Source organism: Thamnophis elegans, chromosome 2 (genome assembly GCF_009769535.1).
Source record: "Thamnophis elegans isolate rThaEle1 chromosome 2, rThaEle1.pri, whole genome shotgun sequence".
Lineage (NCBI taxonomy): Eukaryota > Metazoa > Chordata > Lepidosauria > Squamata > Colubridae > Thamnophis > Thamnophis elegans.
Genome location: NC_045542.1, coordinates 18,365,256 through 18,387,855, shown reverse-complemented (window position 1 = coordinate 18,387,855; position 22,600 = coordinate 18,365,256). Strand labels below are relative to the sequence as shown.

At 40.6% G+C, this 22,600-nt stretch overlaps 1 protein-coding gene across 1 annotated transcript in view; it reads left to right on the top strand.

Annotated features, from left to right (window-relative positions):
- The first annotated feature begins 14,012 nt into the window (after window positions 1-14,012).
- Window positions 14,013-22,600, top strand: part of R3HDM2 (R3H domain containing 2) — a 97,175-nt gene continuing 88,587 nt past the window's right edge. Inside the window, exon 1 of the mRNA XM_032211108.1 lies at window positions 14,013-14,030. The gene's annotated coding sequence lies outside the window, so the exon portion shown is untranslated. The remainder of the gene's footprint in view (window positions 14,031-22,600) is intronic.

Here is a 22,600-nt window from a genome sequence, read left to right as displayed (position 1 = left end):
GCTATTGCTATTGCTATTGCTTCTTGGAAATGCTGAATTTTTGATTTGAAGTCCCTAAGGAGCCTTGCATATCCTGAATTTCAGGACTCCTCAGAGGTTATAGAATAATGTGACCTCCTTTTTAAGGTGCTCACCTTAGATTTAAAAGGGCAAAACATCCCCTCTTAATAAAGGGATAAGCTGTGCCACATCCAAAAATATTTTTCCCTTGTGAAGATGTAGATGACTGCCTTTGTTTGGCATCTAGTTTGACTGCATATTTTTCTAAATAATATCCAAAGTAACATAAAATAAACATGCCTAAGCTAAAATATCATCCTGCATTCGTATTTAATTCACAGTAATGCATTAAAACCATGTACAGTTTTCTTCCTGTAGCATTTAGAAATAGCCAGGGTGGACGATTTAAATCAAATTGATTTAAATTACAATTTAAATCACTAGTAAAAAGACTTGATTTAAATCAACTCGATTTAAATCATAATTTTTAAAGAGCAACTGTCATCTCTGTCTCCCAGCAGCTCCTCCTCTGACCCACTGTTGACTCACTGACAGACACAATATTGCAGAATATACAACCTCATGCTCCTTCATGCTGAATAAACTAAATTATTAATGTATCTTTATTAGAAAACTATCTTTAGATAGACTTTTTATTCTAAAAGCATTTTATTAAAATAAATAATTAAAAAATCTGATTTAAATAAAAAAATGATTTAAATAAAAAAGTGATATTTTTATGTTTAAAAAATCATTGATTTTTATCCACCCTGGAAATAGCTGTCAGCTGTGATCCCCCCACTTTCTGAGAGTAGGTATTTCAGTGCATACAATGCATTTGAGCAATTTTTTTTCCATCTTAGCTTTCAACTATCAGGGACAGCTATTCTATATCACAGAATGGGCCAACTCGCAACAGCCAACTTGCTGTGGGCCAATTTGCCATGGCCAATTTGCCACAGGCCAATTTAATGTCAATTTCATTATTTCATCATTCATTCTATTCCACCATTTCTTTCATATTAGTGTAACTGTTGTCCTACAGTGAATTGTTCTGTAGCAAGTTGACCAATGTGAGTTGGCCGTGGTGAGTTGGCCATGGCCAATTGTCATGAGCCCTCTAGATCATGTTGTCAATTCAGGAACTTCTGCAGATTGTGGAAATGTCAGATTCTTGGGCACATAAATATTATAGGAGCACGCTAAATTTGTCCAGGTCAGACTGGTTTTGGTTGTGTTCTGGAGGGCATTTTTAGTTAAGGTTAATTGAGGTTTAGCTCATCTAGATTGGTTGTTTTTTTTGTTTTAATCTTGGCCACTTTTAAGATGCATGAACTTCAGTTTCCACAATTCTGGGAGCTTGAGGTCCACACATCTTAAAATTATGAAGTTTGAGAAACACTGATCTAGATTTATATCAATTCATTCTTTGGAAATCAACCAAATTTATATTGCAAAAGAATGCTTGGAAGGTTTTGCTTTGTTTTAAGGAAAGTTGGTCTACCATACCTGGACTTCTAATTGAGAAACCATAGATATTTTTAAGAAACTCCAACACAGTTTCAAAGTGTTGCTATAGAGGAAAGGGTGTCTGTGAATAGGAAGTTTCAGGTATTTTTCTATAAAGGGTGTACATATGTGCCACATAGAAAGGAATGCTGAATTACTGGGGATACTTAAAATTTTGAATTATAAAAGTATTTCATTTCAATTAAGTTTTAAGTAATCCACCATTTATTGGCTTTTTAAGGTACATAATTAAGATTTTTGATGAACCATTTTGCAATATATATAATTGTCTTATTTTGTGCATAAAGAGAGTGACAGAAGGAAAAAACATATTTAGAATGATAAGACAATTACTCAATAATTGTCATACAAAAATATTGTGCTCCGTGCTTGGTTTGACTTTGTGGCAGAGAGATTGGTTAATATTAAGCATTAGGTGGCCAAATACTTTGGCCACCTAATGAGAAGGAAGGACTCACTGGAGAAGAGCCTAATGCTGGGAAAGATTGAGGGCAAAAGAAGAAAGGGACAACAGAGAATGAGGACTGGATGGAGTCACTGAAGCAGTGACTGCCATTTAGGCATGAGTTTAAATGGACTTCAGAGCATGGTAGAGGACAGGAAGGCCTGGAGGAACGTTGTCCATGGGGTCGGACACGAGTTTGCAATTAATAACAACAAGCATAAGTAAACTATACAGGCCAATAAATACAAGATTTGGAAGTTGATTTCATATTCTTATTTGTTAATGTGATATTGAAAAGAAAAATAAGTGTTAAAGTGTTGTTAAATTATAAAATGAAACTGGAATCTATCAAATGGTGAAGAACTTTTTGGATTTATTGTGCCTTGGGTGCTGCTAAAATATTGATTTATTTTGATAGACTCTGTTAGACTTGATTCAAAATCCTGGCTGGATTAAATATGTCCACTCTTTTTACCTAGAAATTGGTTTTTTAATTGACCTGATTAATCAATATAACTCCATGAGGTCAAGATTTAATCTCTTGTTAAAAAAATTGTATGTTTTTCCTTTATTTTAGCACATCCTCCCCCCTCCCCCTCCCTGCCTTCCCTTCCCTTTCCACTACATATGGAGCACTGAAAAACCTTTTCAAACCCTGAAATAAGCAGATGCTTTTTAAAATAGCCCTGTGGTTCCAAACCCAATATTTCATATTTTATGCAGAATTGCTGTTTGTGTTTGGATAGTGGGTAACCTGGTGGCAAAAGATCGCTGAAATCTCTGAAGGATTTGATTTCACTAGATTGAGCCTTTCAGGGATTCTGATCCCATGTTTTTAATTGTATAAGATTTTTCTTTTGTTTAACTGAGAGATTTTTGTCTTGGTTTTGATTGAGGCAGATCCATAAAGTATATTTCACAGCAATGAGAGTGTCATCAATTATATCCAATCCAATCAAAGACATTTTGAATATTTTTGACTACATAGCGTTTTAAATTTCTTGCCTCTGCTAAAATAGAGCAGTATTCAAGCATTAACATCTCAATATCTGTGCAGTATAGTGTCATATTATAGCAGGCTCCCCCACAAACAGAAATAATACTTTGCACTCGGCATCCGAATCTTGGTACCATAGCTGAAAAAGAACCATATCTCCATTCTCCAAAAGGGATAGACAGAGGAGGAGCTGGAAACAGAAATCCATAGAGGATTTAAATTTGCAAGCACATTATTTTGAAACAAGGCAGATCATGAGACACCTGGATTTTTTTACTGATTTTTTTTAAATAGAGAGAGAACTAAAGGAAGGGCCTATTTTGTTTTTTTCATTTTAAAAAAACCAAACCTTGTTTGGTTTCCCTTTCCTCTATAGCAACAAGCTTTCCACTCGCTAATTTTTATTTCACTTGTTTGTTTTTGAAATGTATATTGGTTTACACAGTCACTTAATATATTAAACCAAGAGTTAGAAAATTCTTAGGGACCCCAAAATCACATTTGCAAAATAGCAGTCTCCTCCTTCCCTGTCTCCCCAACATTAGTAGCGATTACTTCTAAATTTCAGATACCTATCCCTAGCAGGCAAAATCTCAACTATTTTAGCATTAAAAATCATATTAGTATAATGTATTGTGAGCCAGCAAAAAGTCAGGAAATGTATGCGACCAATTTAGCTGCACTTAGGTCCTATTACAGCTAATTTCTTTTGGTCCAGCTCCTTATATTTCTGTTCTGCCTTTTCCGAATACATACTGGTGCATCTTTAATTTCTTTGGCTTACCATATCTTTTGGTCTACTTCGCATGATGTTTCATACCACTTACAGGGAATAGCGATATGGACATTGTATATATGCATAATGAAGATGGACTGTGTAGACTGAGAGAATATTTGCAAGATGGTGAAGTGTGTTCTAAAGTAGAAACTTGGCAATGAAGCCTTTATATTCATGTACACCTGTCTTTTCCAAACTAGCCATCTTATAGATCATCTTAGGGACTCTCAACAGTGACTGGCTGGCTAGGGAATTCTAGGAGTTGAAGTCCACATTTGGAAGTGTGGACGCTTCCTTGTAAGCTTGGGAAGAGTAATGTAAACAAAATGAAAGATGAATCAAACGTACATACAAATCCTTATGGAATCAAAACAACTGGGCAGCACCAAGAACTTTCTCTTTCTCAGGAAGCCCATTGTATCTTCTATGGGCTTCTTCAGCCTTCCTTTGATCTGATTGTTCTTTTGTAATTGACGTTTCTTAGGGTGGAAAAGAGGGTGCTGTGTCTTTAAAGTGCTTATCATGAGCCTTGCAGAGGCGATTCTGCATAAGTCTTTGAATGGGAGAGAGAGGGGGTGTGTGTGGAAGTTGCCATTGGCAGAGCTTTCTATGCCATCTCTTCCAGCAGCTGAGATTTGCTTCCTTCTGAATGGTTTGTCAGGAGTAATTAGCTGCTGTAGAAAGTGGCGAGGAGCCTTCTTTTTTTCACTGGGGGCTGGAAAGGCTGGCACAGCAGTGACGCGGAAGAGGGTGGGGGGGTGGGGAATTCCAAGAACCAGGAGCCCCTGGCATGATTCCTCCGATCACTGTTCCTGGCAATGAGATCCCTGTTGAGGAGGGGAAATAGATGACCTACTTGGAGTTGCCGTTTCCATCAGGGTGAGTTTATTTTTAGGATTAAGTCACTAATGATTTTGGAATGATGTGGGGAGGGGGAGGCTGATAAAAGAGAAATCTTGTGCCGATTGCAACAAATCAATTCCTTGTAAATCTATTGTGCAGCTATCTGGCTATCATGATACGTCAGCGATGGGGGTTCCTGCTCTTCGGTGAGGATTTTGTGAATGGCTCCCCCCCCCCTTTCTGAATGAGGAATATCTGATTCCATGACTTCTCCCTCCACACAGCTTCTTCTTCAGACTTGCAGGGTCTGGGTGACTTCCATGTCACCAGTTTTGCTGGTTATTGCTATTCTTTCACCCTAGAGGGGAGAAGGGAATCCCCCCCCCATAAACGCACTGTTTTCTTTTGTGTCATGAAGAAACTCTCCCTGCTGGATTCTTGACGAGGAAATTTTGTGCACATTTTCATTCTTTCTTTGGCTTGGAGGATGAGGTGAGCATCTTTTTGAATCCACCTCCCCTCCTATTCTGAATTTCTGCACTTTGACTATGTACGTTGTAGGGGGTTTGCTTTTGCAATATAGGTTTGTTCACATTCAAAGATCACGGCTGTTAAATTGGCGTGACCTGCCAGCCCAATTTGTATGTCATTGAACACAGTAGGATGAAATGGATGCATTTTTTGGCTTTCTTCCCTGTGTGTCATGATGGTCATATTATATTTTTATAGTGAACTGGGCTGCCTAATCGGGATTTCCTCGGAACTTTTCTGGGTGTGTTCACTTAGGTGTTCAATTGGCAGATCCTCCAAACATCTTTATCTGAAATAAGTATGCTAAAACTGTACTTTTAGCTGATGGAAATGCCGAAGAAGCATTACAGTGTCCATAGAAGGTTAATTTATGAGCTAGTGGTGTCAATAATGCAGAGTTGCTTCAGTTGGATGGTTTCATCAAAGGTGAATGGAAAGAACTTTAGCAAGTGGATGTTCTCTTCAGATTTGTTCTTGTTTCTCTGAAGCCAAAATTCAGGAAAGGAAAGAACGGGAGGAAGCTGAATTACTGTTGCCATACTTCCACTTCTCTCTGTTTCAAGACTCATTCCCATTAGAAGGTCCCTTGAGTGCACTTGATAACTCAGCTGAGAACTGTCTCTGTCTTCATTTTGCCTTTGTCCCTTGCTTTTGGATGTCTCAGAAGTGAACACGCCCAGCACATTCAATGTAAGCTTGTACTGTCTTTTTTTGAGTGTCGATGGGCACCTCTGCAACCTGTTTTTCTAAAAGCTGGCATGTATGTTATAACATTAGAAACTTTCTTTGCTGTTCAGCACAAGCTTAGCTCGGTTGTGGGTGCCCACCCCCATCATGTTTGGTATTTTGTTTATTTATTAATTCAGTTGCTAAATATTCTGCATATCCAGTGGACAGCAATGGTTAATGAAAAGCTCGAATGGATTTCATCTAGCTGCTGTAAAATTATATAACCCTCAAACTCGTTTTGTGCAGCATCTCATTCTGGGTGGGAAAGAGTTAAGAGCTATTTTTATGAGTGGGCATATTTTTTCATCCCCCTATTCCGGAAAGAAGCAGCTGGTTCAGTATTCACCAGCGGCTAATAACCCCAGAATGTTCCCCCTCCCACTGTTGTTATTTGAAAGAATAAGGGAATTGGGCAAAGAGAACAGATGATGCCAGGAAGCGGAGGTGTTGTCTCTGCAGGAATGGGTTAAAAGGAATTCCAGTGCAGTGTCGCACATCTTGACATTACAGAGGAGGTGGGTAATTTTCATGCTAAATTTTCAGGAAATCCCCATGGTGGATGGCCCTCTTAATCGTTGCCAAGAGACTATTTTGACGTCACTGATGGCAGTTCCCATCTGCATCTTAATAGCTTTGAAAAAAAGAGAGACAGAAATGTCAGCTGATGTAAAACTGGTACTTGTGCTGGGTAGGGGGAATATTTTTCCTTAATCTCCATCTTTGCAACAGTGAGATAGTCAGAATTCATACTTAAAGCTAATGTGAGGACCGTTTGCGGATTTCTTTGAAAAATGTTGATATCTGTCTGTGTCTCATGGCTAGACTGGAAAGGAATTGTCTTATGAATGTACGTCATCAAAGGGGAAAGACCATGCTTTGTTTTGGCGCAGCCCTCAAATAGGAGGGGCATCGATATAAGTAGGGGGAGAAATGAAGGAAAAACAAGGATTTTTAATGAGCCTTTGGTAAAGCTTGAAGCGAACTAGGAAAGCGTCACACACAGAATCAATCCAGTTTCTGCCTTGCGTAACCTCTAAAGGGGTTTGTTTTGAGCAGGAATGGGTGAAAAGAAAGGTGAAAACCCTTTGCTATGTTCTGCAAAACTAATTACATTTTAAGTCAAGGCTATCACATTTTGTTTTTATTATTATTAGAGTCAGCACTCCATCCCCCAAATAACCTTGGGAAATAATTAAAGCAAGAGGCATTTCTGTATAATCCTGATCTCCCTATCTTTTTCAGAGAGTTAACTATTCTGATTCTGGAAGAATAGAGTTTCTTATCTATGTCTTAATTTAATAATGAATAAAGAATTTTCTTGTCAGACATCTTGGCAGAATGGCTATAGTTTTTCAGTATCACATTCAAAGATTGAAATTGCTGTGTACATAACTGTATGTTTTACTTAGCATATGTTTATCCTGACATCCTCTCTCTCCCCTGGCAGCAGCTCAGTGCCTCATAGAAATGAATAAAATATCCCCTTTGAGCCATGAGAGTTAGGAGCTGTTAGTTGGCCATTTCAGGACAACACATTATAGCCGGTTTTCATTTCCTATTCCTTAGTAGGATTCAGTAAATAGAAGTTAACCCCAGAACGTTCCATAATAGTGCACCATATGGTAAAGTTTTGTTATGCTAGATTCCAGTTGCTTTCCTATTTTCTCATAAATATTCTTTTGGATGCCAATTTTGAAGATTTTGGGGTGGTTTTACAGCATGCATATAGCAATAGCACTTAGACTTATATACTGCTTCGCAGTGCTTTACAGCCATCTCTTAAGTAGTTTACAGAGTCAACATATTGCCCCCAACAATCTGGGTGCACATATTGTACATATTGTCTTTTTGTAGAAATTTACACTAGCTAGCCTATAAAGAGGAGACAGCTACCATATTTTTCGGAATATAAAACACACCTTTTTTCCTCAAAAAAGAGGCTGAAAATCTGGGTGCGTCTTATACGCTGAATACAGCATTTTTTGCCTCCCGTAGCCCCGCTGCTTCACCAAAATGGCCGTGCATAGCCTTATGGAGGCTTTCACAGAGCTTCTGGGGGCTGGGGAGGACAGAAATGAGCAAAAAAATGGACTGTTTTTTGCTGAATTTTGCTCACCCCAGCCCCCAGGACCACTCTATAAGCCTCCATAAGGCTATGCATGCAATTTTTTTAAAAAAGGGCCTTTTTGTGAAAAATGGGCCATTTTTTGCTCATTTTGGGGGGGGGGGTTACCCCCAGGAGTTCTCTGCAAGCCCCCCAAGGCTATTCATGCCTTTTTTGGGGGGGAAAACAAGCCCATTTTCGCATTGGAAGATTTGCATAGTGAAAAAACTTTTTTTAACCTTTCAGAAAGCTCTTTAACTGATCGATGAGAATTACATTGATCAAGTGCTGTGCCAGCAGAAACAAAGTCTTAGGTGCTGCAGATTATCAGCGATTTCCTTCTCCAGCACATGGATAAATACACCTGGAAACATCTACCTACCTACCTACTCTCTCTCTCTCCCTACCTACCTACTGTGTTTCTCTATCTGTCTCTTTCTATTTCTGCCTACTCTGATGTAACTCTTTTGTCCGGATGGGGCTAACCAGGAAAGAGGCTATGATGACACTGAGTGGGGGTGTGGCTGAGGGTGTGGGTCATGGTGATGGTGGGTGGGTGTCACCTGGGTGGAGTTGTGGGTGGAGCTGGGTGGGGTAATGGTATATATATATGGTTAGGTTAGGTTAGGTTAGGTTAGGTTAAAGTTTATTTATTATATTTATATGGGTGATGGTATTAACTTGGTTAGAACTGACTTCGATTTGATTACCTTTGTATCATTGTCATTTAGTGCTGGCTATCATGTAGTTTCTTAGATAGAGATAAAAAATTTTCACCAAACAAACTGAATCTCTGTTTGTATGCAACGTGAACGCCGGAACATGACACAAAAGTCAGTTCTCACCCCCTATCAATACTTCACTTTGCACAGTTCCTGTTTGGTCTGAATAATGTCTCAAGGAGCAGAGGCAGCAACAGTGATCCTACCTGAGGTCACGCCTTTGGTCATTCCAACACAGGAGGAGGAAACAGAGGTAGCTGTAAGACGTAAGGAGAGTCCCTTGGTAGACCAGGCCTCTGCCACTGGGGTATTCCTACATGTCAACCAGTGGTGCCAGTGAATGAGTGGTGGAAGTGTGCAGGGTTAACAACCAGCTCAGAACTACCTGTGCCTTCTGTCCAGGGGGGGTGTCACCTCACTCAGTGGAGAGAAAGGAGGATGACTGAAGATAAAGAGGGTGATTGGAGCTACTCCACTGCCTTGGGTAGCCGGACGATGGATTGTCTGAGGGAGTGGTTTGGGGAGGCTAGCTTCCGTGATAGCAGTTCTGGTTATCAAGAGAACAGAGGGGACAGCTGGTCAGATAACAGGAATACATCACAGCGCCCTTCCCAGCCTATCCCTGGCTTCCATCTAGCCAGTCCAAAGTTGAGGTTGGGTGCATCCCAGGAATATACCCAGGCCAGTGGCAGGGAGCTGGATCCACAATTGCCTTCGAGGCTTCCCCCCAAACAGCAAAGGGAACCGCTAAGTGACGACAAAATTCAACGTTGGCCATCACAGGCAGTATCTAGTGGCCATCCCGTCTATACTTGGCCAGCTGGAAGTGGACAAGGCTAGGCTATAGTGGGGGGGATCCTTGGGAGCCTCCCTCCTTGAAGGTCTCTTTCGATGGTAACCCAGACAAAGTAGCCATTTTCTTGGGTCACGTGATAGAGCATATGGACAGAGTTCGCCATTTGTACACTTCACAATGGGCCATAGTGATGGCCATTGCAGGGGTCTTGGAGGGAGAGGCTGCAGATTGGGCCACGGACCTCTACAGCGAACACAGTCCAGAGTTGCGGCATTGTGGTCTCTTTTTGGATGCCCTCCAAGAACGGTTTGAGGATCCGACCCGAGTACAAAGGGTTGAAGGGGAGTTGATGGCATTATGCTAGAAGGGCCGACCAGTTGCTGATTATATACAGGATTTCCAGCGGTTGTCGGGAAAACTAAGAGGCTGGCCAGAGAGTATAGTATATCAGTTTTAGATCGGCTTAGATAGATCAATCCGGCAGGCATGTGTATATCAAGGCCTACAACCCCGCCTGTGCTTCTGGTATCAAGCCACTACAGAACTAGAAGCAGAGTTGAGGGACCTTAGACTCAAAGATGAGGGAAATGCTAGACCATGCCGTTTCCTCGACCGTACAGTGAGCCATTCTCCGGGATCCTTGACGTCGGCAGCAAGGTCAACAGAAAAGACAATAACAAACAGACCTCCCATTATATGTTTCTGGTGTGGAAAACCTGGGCACAGAGCAGTAGACTGCAACACAATGACCCCAGCCACACAGCCTAAGCCAGTCCAGGCGAGTCCAGTCCCACCTAGTACAGCCTGGAAAACCATGAGGAAAATGCCAGAGAAATCTCGGGGTATTCAGCAAGCTGCCACTGAAAACTCCACAGTGGGGGTTGATGACTCTTGAGATCTAGCATATGCAAGTCCTCCAGCGGAAGGGTGCGAAACTGATGAAGAGGGTGAAAATGATCCTATGGTGAGTAGGCCAATAAAACCCTTCTGGGTGCCTGTTAGCCTCACTGCTCAGAGGTGTTGAACGTATGATGCCTTAATTGATTCTGGGAGTACTCGTTGCCTCATAAGTCTAAGCACGGTGAGGGAGTTGGGGATAAAAGTTCGAAACCTGTCCCATCCCCTACGGTTTGAACAAGTAGATGGGTCAGTGCTGGGTGGGGCAACAGCTACTTAGATTACAGAGAAAATCAGATTAGAGCTTGAGGACCATTGGGAGTTAATCCGGTTTATCGTAGTGCCATGGATGATGGAAACTGTTATACTTGGCCTTGCATGGCTGGATAAGTGGCCACCCCTCATATGGTGGGGTGGTGGTTGTCAGTATATACGCATTGGGGTGGGCCCTGAACCACCTCCACATGAACAGCTAAGCAGAGGAAGTTGGCTCACAGGGAATGGTCAGCAGCAGGAGGTAGAGCTGTTGAAGGGCGTGGACCAATTGGTAGGGGTCCCAGAGGAATACACCGATTTAGCTGAGGTTTTTAGTGAAAAAGAGTGCAACGTCCTCCCTCCACACCGTTCTACTGACTGTGCTATCGAAATCGTGCCAGGAGCCAAGCTCCCCAAGCCAAGGATGTACTCTATGACACCCAAAGAGTTAGAGGAGATGAGAAAATATATTGACAAGAATTTGGCACGGGGTTTTATACAGCCAGCAAGATCCCCTATTGCAGCCCCTGTGTTATTCAGAGAGAAAAAGGATGGTGTTCTGCATCTGTGTGTAGACTTTCGGGGTATAAATGGAGTGTGCATAGAGCATATGTACCAGCTGCCACTCATAAAGGATATGCTGGCCCGTTTATCTGAGGGAATGATTTTCACTAACTTAGATCTGAGGGAGGCTTATTATCGTGTCAGGATCCAAGAAGGGGATGAGTGGAAGACAGCCTTTAATTGTCCCCTGGGGAGCTACCAATATCGGGTGATGCCATTCGGGTTACAGGGGGCACCGGCGGTGTTCATGCAATTAATAAACGAGGTACTGCATGAACATCTCTATAAAAGTGTACTCGTTTACCTGGACGATATTTTGATTTACATGAAGACCATGGATCAGCACATAAAATTGGTAAGGGACGTTCTGACCAAATTGTTAAAAGCCTAATTGTATGTCAAAGTATCCAAATGTGAATTCCACCAGACCCGTTTGGACTACTTAGGCTATAGAGTTTCCAAGGCGGGAATAGAAATGGATCCGGCAAAGATACAGGCGGTAATGGAGTGGCAGGCTCCAAGAACTCAGAAACAATTACAGAGCTTCTTGGGATTTGCCAACTTCTACCGTCAGTTTATACCATCATTTGCCAAGGTGGCTTTACCCCTTACTGACCTATTGAAAACAAGACACCTTGCCAGAAAGCCTCGTCCAAGTCAACCCTTACAGTGGGATCTGGTTTGTCAAAAAGCGTTTGAAACATTGAAGGGATTGTTCGCACATGAGCCAATATTGAGGCATCCTGATCCAGCCAGGAAATTTATAGTTCAGGCAGATGCGAGCAATATAGCAGTGGGAGCTGCCTTACTCCAACTAAATGAAAAAGGAGAGCTGCAGCCATGTGCCTATACCTCCCGCAAACTAAGTGACACAGAACAACGATGGGCTATATGGGAAAAGGAGGCTTTTGCGTTGTGATGGGTGCTGCTTACATGGAGGCACTTACTCGAGGGGGCTACGGTCCCCTTCGAGGTATGGATTGACCACAAGAACCTGGAGGCTCCACAATCTCCCCGGAAGCTGTTGCCCAAGCAAATACGATGGGCGCTTTACTTCCGTAGGTTTAACTTCCAACTGAAATATATTCCTGATGGGCGAAATTTTATGGCAGACGCTTTGTCATGGAAGCCACAATTTAAAAGTGATCGAGAGCAGACCTTCCAGCCTATGTTTCCCCAGTCAGCGAATATAGCTTTAGCGGCCAGCAGTCAGGGCAGAAAGCCTCCAGTTGATATCACACAGTCTATTAGAGATGCACTTCCACTAGATCCTTGGTTCCAGGTGAATCAGCAGACACTAACCAAAAGAGATGGTTTAGCCTGGAAAGGGCCAAAAATATATGTTCCAACAGAACAACGGATAGCAGTTTTACAGCGTTGTCATGATGCACGGGTAGCAGGATATTATGGATTCCTGAAAACACTGCATTTGGTGAATCGGCAGTTTTGGTGGCCAAAGATGAAGCGGGATATTGAGGAATATGTCCGGGGTTGTAACATTTGTGCAACTATGAAAAGCCAGCCAGGAAAGCCACCTGGCTTGTTACAACAAGTAGCAAAGCCCACTCGGTCCTGGGAAGGCAGAGCAATGGATTTCATTGTGGAGCTGCCAGAGAGTAGGGGGAATACCGTTATCTGGACAGTAGTTGATTTGTTCTCAAAACAGGCTCATTTCATTGCCTGTCCAGGCCTTCCATCAGCTAAAAAATTGGCCAAACTATTCCTCGTACATATTTACCGTTTGCATGGTGTACCTAAACATATAATTTCAGATTGTGGGGTACAGTTTACTGCTCAATTTTGGCGCAGTTTCCTGAAGAGGGTGGGGTCCTCTCAGGGTTTGGGTTCTGCGTTCCATCCGGCTACCAATGGAACAGCAGACAGAACTAATGCTGCAGTGAAATGGTATCTCCGTTGTTATATGCATTATCAGCAAACTGACTGGGCGTGTCTACTGCCATTTGCTGAAGTTGCACATAACAATGCAGTACATAGTAGTACTGGTTATACCCTCTACTGTATTGTGAATGGGTTTGATTTCATGGCTATACCTGAATGTCCTCAAGCCACTGCTGATCACAGAACTATAAAGGAATGGATAGACTACATGTATCCAGTGTGAGAAAATGTCCGAAAAACATTGCGGGTTTCAGCAGACATGTACAAGAGACACGCTGACAAGAAACGCAGTCCACAACCAACGTTTTGGGTCAGGGATAAGGTATTTTTCTCTACCAAGTATATAAGCCTTAAAGTGCCCTGTCGTAAGCTGGGTCCCAAGTTCATAGGTCCATTCCCAATTGTCAGAGTAATTAATCCGGTCACAGTAGAATTAAAGCTGCCTCCCATGTTGGGGAAAACCCACCCAGTGTTTCACAGCAGTTTACTCAAACCGGTGACCACCACTAGGCTGCGTAATCTTCCAACACCACTGTCTCCGGTGCCGGTTGATGGTGAACGCCATTATGAAATCGAACAGATAGTAGATTCCCGTCGTCGTCATGGCACTTTACAGTATCTAGTAGTTTGGAAGGGATACCCATTTACAGACGCATCGTGGGTGAGGTCATCTGAGGTGCGCGCACCATGCCTGATCACCCGGTTCCATCGTCGATACCCTGATAAACCTATAGAGGATACTGCTAATAGCGCCTTTTGTCTTCCAGAATCCTCTCCACTGGTAGAGGGGCGGCATGTCAACCCTCAGGCTGCCATCCAGGGGGAACCTGTCCATCACCATGCCCGCTTGGCCATGCTTACACGCCACTAATGTTGCCACGTTGATGTTGCCTCTCTGATGTCGATTGAGCCTATAGCTGCATGTGGCTCTTCTACTCAGGTGCAACTGCCTACTCTGATGTAACTCTTTTGCTCGGATGTGGCTAACCAGGAAATTGGCTATGATGACACTGAGTGGGGGTGTGGCTGAGGGTGTGGGTCATGGTGATTGGTGATGGTGGGTGGGTGTCATTTGGGTGGAGTTGTGGGTGGAGCTGGGAGGGGTAATGGTATATATATATATATGGGTGATGGTGTTAACTTGGTTAGAACTGACTTGGATTTGATTACCTTTGTATCATTGTAATTTAGTGCTGGTTATCACGTAGTTTCTTAGATAGAGATAAAGGTTTTTCACCAAACAAACTGAATCTCTGTTTATATGCAACGTGAATGTTGGAACATGACAGCTGGATGGAGTTAACCCATTCCTGGATGCTATCTCCACCGCTCTGAGAACGGGCATCTCAGGTCAGAACCAACACCCATTTTATTCTTAAAGGGAAATTTAGGGATTGATATGATTGATAGTGGTGGCACAATTCCAACTCAGCCCCGTATGTGTGTGTGTGTGTTCTTGTGCTATTCCTGTATGCTTGCTTATAGGAAGAAAACAATATACCCTAAACATAGTATTAGAAGGAACAAGCATAAAGTATGTATCAAAGTTCAAATATCTAGGAATAACATTCACTGAAGATGGTGAAATGGATCAAGAGATTAACATATGATGCAGTAAGGTAAGCGAAGTATTAGAACAGCTTGCTTTACTCCTACAACATAAGGCAGTACTGATCAGCACAAAGAAGCAAGTCATACAAAGCATATTTATCCCCATCCCATATATTGCCAAATATAGACACTTACAACAAAACATAAACAAAGGTTAGTCACCAGGGAAATGAGATGTTTGAAGAAAGCTGCTGGAGTGACCAGAAGACATAAAATCAGAAATGAGATCATAAGAGAAAGAATTAGCAATCTTAAACTACATACAAAGAAAGCAAATTAAAGAGAGGTTGCCATGGGACTCTATACCACACAAAGCATATACAAAAAGAGGAGAAGGTCAAAGAACACAAGGCAGACCCAGAAGAAGATGAGGAACAATATCAAAGACACACTACAGTAACATCAATTAACAATGAGTGAGGCCGCCAGAAGATCAAGTGACAGAACTTTGAATCTCCCTCAACAGTAGAAGTGGTAAAAGAGGAAGTTAAGAAGAAGCTATTCCTGTACTTCCAGAGAGTTGTCTGAAATATATATTTTCTTGACTGTGTGAAACAAAGTTTTTATGAAATCACTTGTCAATCATTACCAGGTGACAATTTTTTTCAGCTGCCAAAGAATTGGATTATTGGAAATTCAATATGTAATGCATCTGTACATTTGGACTTTAATGAAATTGCTTTATTGTTGGGAATGATACAATTTGGACATCACAGAGTTTTAATTCTTTATTCCTGAATTAGGTATTTAGAGCCAACAGTTCAGGATGCTGCCACAATGAAAATGTTACCTACCTGAACTTTGGCACATCTTAGCTAAGTGTTTCTTCAACACATCTTGATAGGGAGCTTGTTCTAATAATTATCACCAATGTTTTATTGTTATAATTGAAAATTGATTGAGGGTGAGATTCTTCTGGATGTGGATATTTTTTTGCTGCTTTTCTTGAAAATAATAATCACTACTTAGTTGTTTGTACTGCATCGTAACGATAAAACAGCATTACTTAGGTTACCACTGTATTTTGCCTCTGTAGTTATAAAGAAAGTGGCTGCCTGATATGGTGGCTGAAATACCAGAGGCTACAGCGCTTCCCCACCCTGGGACTCAATAGCTTGGGCATGTCCCAGCATTGGACTCTCTGAGCAGTGCACTGGAGAAAGACCGTTAGTAAGTACCACAGCTGATTCCTTGACCTTCCCACACAGTGGAGCGCAATCTATTAAAAGTAGAATTTGTCTCTGCTATTCCTGCAGGTTAACTTTTCCATCAACAGTCATTGCTTAGGAGAGGATACGTAATTAAACTGGTCCACTGCCTATAGTTTCGGCCCTTTTACTGTGATTTGGGTTCTGTGTATGGCGCATGAGAAGCAGGATGGTGCCTAATTCTAGTCTTTTTGATGTTGATAGTAAGTTCAAAGTTGCCACAAGTCATAGAGAAAGACCGTTGGCTTACCTGAACGGTCGTTCTCGGGGCACTGCGAGGAGAGTCCAAACCCGCCCGGGGTGTTTCTAATATTGAACGATGTGACTGTATTGACTGTAACTGATTACAGGATGGTTTCCTTCGTTTCCGAACTGAGCATGCAGAGGCAAAGGGAGGCGTGGTCAACTAAAAACATCACTCAGTCCAAGGGCAGATAGGCTGTGTTAACCCAGCATTGGACTCTCCTCGCAGTGCCCCGAGAACGAACGTTCAGGTAAGCCAACGGTCTTTCTCTATGACTTGTGGCAACTTTGAACTTACTATCAACATCAAAAAGACTAGAATTAGGCACCATCCTGCTTCTCATGCGCCATACACAGAACCCAAATCACAGTAAAAGGGCCGAAACTACAGGCAGTGGACCAGTTTAATTACGTATCCTCTCCTAAGCAATGACTGTTGATGGAAAAGTTAACCTGCAGGAATAGCAGAGACAAATTCTACTTTTAATAGATTGCGCTCCACTGTGTGGGAAGGTCAAGGAATCAGCTGTGGTACTTACTATCCTTAGTATGCCAATGCAACGTGGATTCTGTACCAAAGACATGCAAGAAACCTCAAGCACTTCAACACTACTTAATTTTGCAGGATAACAGGGCAGCAGATGGCAAGATCAAATACCAAATACTAAATTTTTATCTAGAGCATGTCTACCATCAGTCCACACCCGGTTGAAGAGCACAGATCCATTGGGCAGATCATGTCACTCATATGCCAGACAAGCACATATCCAAGCAGCTTCTTTTTGGGGAACACACTGCTGGAAGAAGTGAGTATGGAAGACAGAAGAAACACTTCATTACATACATTAAAGGCTTCCCTGAGATTGCTCAATATAGACACAACCACTTGGGAAAAGATGGCGCAAAAGTGCCCTACTGGCATCGCCTCATCCATAAGAGCTATCAAGCATATGAAGCAAGGCACACAGCTGAAGCACAGCATAAGTACAAGCCACGTTAAGACCAGAGCTACTACTGCAACAACTGCAGTGCCTTCACACATGTCTGTCCAATATGTGTGAGAACATTCTGTGCCCAAATTGGCCGATCAGTCATCTTTGGACATACCACCTCTAATTTTAACATGATTAAAAAAGATAAAAACACACAGTGTCAAGAGAGTGTTTATCAGTGACGATGAACGAACAAATACAATATTTTTTTTATGCTTTCCTCTAAGATAACAACAGAATCCTCACTGTAAAAATGGTCTGAATTAGAACTTTTTATCCATGAAATGATAGTGATAATTTTTCTACAACGCAAAAGAATGGTAGCTTCACTTTAGGCCACTTATTTTTCTTTGCTTATAGACCTGGATCTTTGGTGCTGGTTCTGTAGGCCTAATTTCCCCAGGCTTAGTATAATTTAGCAGTTTGATTTAATAACATAGAGTGGTAAAGAAGATTTGTGAATTATTTATCTATAATCCTAAACTATTTCAACTTACTCTGTGGTCTAAACTTTATCTAAATCTTATTTATAGATACAGAGATTTTGGTTAAATATGTAAATAACATCTCCCCCCCTCCGAAAAACACCAACAACCCCTGTTACAATGTCATGTCTTTAATGAACACATTCAATCAACATTCACTGTTGAGGGAAATAAAAGTAAATATGGCCTACAGATCTATTGCTGTTATTCTGAGTTTCTTTTATGATGTTAGAGTGTAATTATTGTGTGTCTTGCTGTTGGGGTGACTTTCGTTGGATAACCATTCCAAGAGTAACAATGGTATTGCATGTTCCCCATTTGTATACCATCTGCTTGGCCATGGACTGATAGAAATAAAAGTGTTTGGTAATGGTTTTGTAGCCATTTCCAACCTCCTAGGCATGATAAACCTTTCAATGAAATCTGTAGTATATCTTTTGATCAGAGGATGAGTCACTTATCTAAGTGGTAAAGAGCAGACTTTGGTGATATCAAACATTCAGTGTGAGCAATATATATCTGTATGTTTGCATATACAGTATTTATTTAGGATGCTTTCAAGTCAGTATTGACTCCTGGCAACTGTCTGGACAAGTCCTTGCAGTTCTCGCTTATGCCTTAGATACTATACCAACTTGGCTCTCTTCAATGGTGTAATCCTCACATAATTGATTTTTCATAGTTTGGAAAATCTGCCAGTTGACTCCTTGGAAGAGACTTCACATACTTTTTCCAATGACAGTGAAAAGGCAGCGAAATGATTTAATATGTTCAATGAATGCATGATACAATATATTGGTTATTGTTTCAATAAGACCTAGATGAAGTTCTTGTGATAGTAGGCCAAGATATTACTTATATTACAGGACTGCAGATACTTCTAAAGAGTTTGTAAATTTCTCTTATACTTTAACTGTGGACCCAAGTTCCTTCCATTGGAGTCTAACGGAGCTGTTACCATTTAACACCTCTAGCATTCATATAAGTAAATGTGTAGACAACGCATAGACAATTTGATAAATACTGAAACTTATTTGTGGACATATCTATCTTAGTTTCATCAATCTTAGTTTTCTGTTACAGGCTCTTGAATGACATAAGAATCTTGGAAATTGTTGGTTAGCTGCCTTTGTTGAGTTATAGCTAATGTTTGTGTATGCCATATTTATGCTTTGCTTTGAATGGGTTGGAGGAGGTCAGCATAACTGAGCATGCTACATTACAGACTATATAATTTAGATAACATCTGAAAGTGTTATAAAGATGTTACAAAAGGTGAGAATTGATATTTCCTTTGTTTAATAGAGTTTCCAAGCTTAGTTTGTTTCTATGAATTTAATGCTAGTTATGAAAAAAAAAAACCATGAACAATCCATCATGACAGTAAACTTTAATTAATTTCCTGAACTAATTTGAGGTGCTAAAGCACCTGGAAGTCAGAAGACCTCCTGTTGTTTTTCTCCAAAATATCTAACAACTGCTCTGAGAATAGAGTGTGAAATGACTGTCTATCCACTGTAAAGTTGTTAAATATCTTCTGCTCTATCTTTAGTCAATAGATACAAGATATTTCAACAGGATCTGGATCTGGAGTGTGTTACTATAGTTCCAGGGCCTCATGGAACCCACAACCCCTATTATATTGTGATAGCAGGAGGGAAATTATTAAATGAATGAAGAGTAACCAAATGATATTGAGTTATTTTAATTAAATGAAATCCAGCTGTAATCCTTGTTTGTTTTGTCTCCAGCCACTTTAGGGAATGTGACCCCCAGTAATGCATCTCAAAGCCCAAGTGTAGCCTTGAGTCAGAAAAAGATTGTGCACCCCAGATCTACTTAAAAGGAAATTCTGCTGAAGAGCAATGGCGCATTGCTAATGATCTCACACAGACTAGAATAAATGAACCCCTGTGCCTTTCATTCGTTATATTTTTCCAGATTCAATTATTTTTACCGGGTAGAATTCCAACAGTTTTTCTGGTTTACAATGAATACCAGAAATCTTTAAGTGCTCACATATTAGAGTAACTTGGGACAAAGAGAAGGAAAAGAAGAGAATGGATTCTTCCAAGAAGTAATGCATTTAAGCCTGGGGTTCTCAAATGACAGTAAGGTTTCCCCAAGGAAGAGGAATAGCTGCCCTGTATGCCTTTATTTTTACTTTAAAATGTATATCCCATCAATACTGCGGCAAACTCTGACCATCATTGCTACTGACAAATACAAGATTAAAATAGTCAAAGGCAACGTAGTAAAAGGCAAAACACAATCCAAGTGTCAATTTTAGTGTTTAAAGAATCTCTCGGAATCTTGAGAGTCCCAGGACATAGCTTCTTCTAGCTGACTAGCATAGCAGTCAGTTAGAAAGTTGCTTTCTTAAGGAAATGGAGTTTTCTCTCCGGATGCTCAAGGCTCAATAAAATTTAATCACTAAAATCGGTCTCATTGCTTCTGACTTTTTTCACAACACAGCAGAGTCTCCTCCAACCTGAGTGCCCTCCAGATGTTTGAACTGTCTCACAGAATTCTCAATATTGTCCTCCTGGGCCCTAGTTTTGCCAGCCAAAGTCAACATATCTGTAGGAGACACACCGGCAAAGTAAGGTTGGCTTACTTTGAAATACAATAAGAGCATAGCTTCATCCTTTTCTTGATTTTTGCAGAACTTAGAGGAACACAAAAGCAAAGGCAATTTACTCTGCTCTTGCTAAAATTTGGAGGAAGCTAGGCGGAGTGTCTCTCAGGTTAGCTGAATAATATTCAGCATTGATTCAGAATTTGTATGTTCAAGTGGAGGAGAGTAGCAAAGGAGGCACTTGGATGAATTCTTCCTAGACTGCCTTTAAATAATAACGATTTGTCTTTATCTTACCGGACCCCTAATCATAACCCTCTCACTCTCAATAAGACTATTAGACAGAAAGAAGGTGTCTATCTCCATCATGGTTGCTGCAGTTAATCTAAGATGTTTTCTCCCACTCTGTTTTTAAGTAATTTTTAAGTAATCTCTCTCTGTAGACACTTTTCTGTCATTTAATTGGGCTGAAAAGTAGCTAGGTCCCATGTCAGTGTTTTAAACCAAGCTATATGATCATAGCATTACCATAACCAGTATACAGGAAAGCAGACTTAACTAATTAGATGGAGAAAAATGTAAAGTGGTACACTATTGTCTCAAAAAGCTAACTTCTTGGTTCGCTTTTTAAGTATTTCCTTACCCTCACTATTGAAGTGATTATATTCAATAAAGTCAATTCAGAATGCTAAGATTTTAATGCAGTTATGATTGGGCAGAAATGTGCATGCCACTGCCTTACAGGAGTAATGGTAGCAACGAGAGGAGTTGATTATCTTTCTAAGTGGAGTCAAGTGCCGACGCAAATTATTTCAGACCAAAAGAAGTTCTCTTGTACGTGCTTGAAAATATTAAAAAGAAATAACCTGAAAAAGTACAGATAAAATAATTCAGTATACCAAATGTAGCAGAGACGGGTTGAGCGGTGTGGATTATACTAGTTCTATGGGTATTTAGTTTGCTGATGGAAGCGCTAATTAGGATCATAAATGGCCACTTTGCAGTGAAGTCTGATGTAATGTAGAATGTTTATAGAAAAAATAACGAAGACAGAATTGATGGTCGGCAATGAAAAAAAGATGGGTGTGTCAACTATCAGAGGCATCTTTGACTCATTATTACTCATTATTTGTTATTACTACTATCCAACTTACAGTGATTTTGAAGAAAAAATCCTGTCAAAACCAGAAATAGATACTAACGAAACCCCAGATTTGTTCTATATGAATGACATGAAGCTTTATTTGAAACCAGAAATTGAAATCCACTCATTGACAAACATTGCAAGAATTTTTAGCAGAGATATAGCAATGGAATTGGCACTGAGAAATGTGTAAAGAACATTAGAGAAATGTGGTACAATAGCAATAAACGGGGGTAAAATGATGAATAGTAATGGAATTAAAATAACTAATGGCCAAACCATCAGGATGGAACTTAGAGGTATCTGAGCATTTTACAGTTGGATAATAACAAGCATGGGCAAGTTAAAAATGAGAATACACCCAAAGTGTGGAAAAAAAATTGCTAAATTGATCAGTGGAGACACTACCAAAATCATCAATACCTGGATTACATCTGTTATACAATACCCTCCGCTGGAATTATTAATTGTACACAAGCTGAACTGAATAGTTTGGACTAGAAAACAAGAAAGCTCATGACTATTCCTGATGCATGATATCCCCCATAGTGATATTGATAGAGTATTCCTACCCCACAGAAATTGAGGCAGTGGTTTACTTCAAGTCAGACCAGCTGTTGAAGAAGGAAATCATGTGTTGGCTGATTAAATAAAAAACAACAACAGCAAGTCCTGCTGCAAGTTAAAAATGCATTTACTAACTGAAAACGGGAAACAAACAGTGAATGTGGCAATGGTTTACAACAGGAACATTAAAAAAGAAAAAAAAAGCCTGGCAGCTTGATTTTGGCTGCTCAAGAGCAAGCTATTTGAACGAATGCAACCAAGGCCAGAATAGAAAAATCATCAAATGACTCAAATTGCACATTGTGCAAAGAAGCACAAAAAACCCCAGTAGCTCATATAGACATCTCATGCAAGGCGACAACACAGGCAGATGCTAAACAATGATATAATATAGTCTATTCACTGGAACATCTATAAAAATTACCAGGTGCTATGGGTGGCAAAGTAAGAGTGGAAAAAGTTGTAAAAGATGTGCAGGTTTAAAATATTGAGAGATTTCTAAATAGAAATTGATAAACGTCTTGGAGCACAACACACCAGATTTAACTGTGGTTGAAAAGAATAAAGTGTGGATAATTGGTGCGGCAACACCAGGGGATTGTAGAATAGAAGAATGTCAGGATTCAAGCCCACACGAAGATGTCAGGGTAGTAAGAATTCAACTTTTGTACCTCACGTTTAT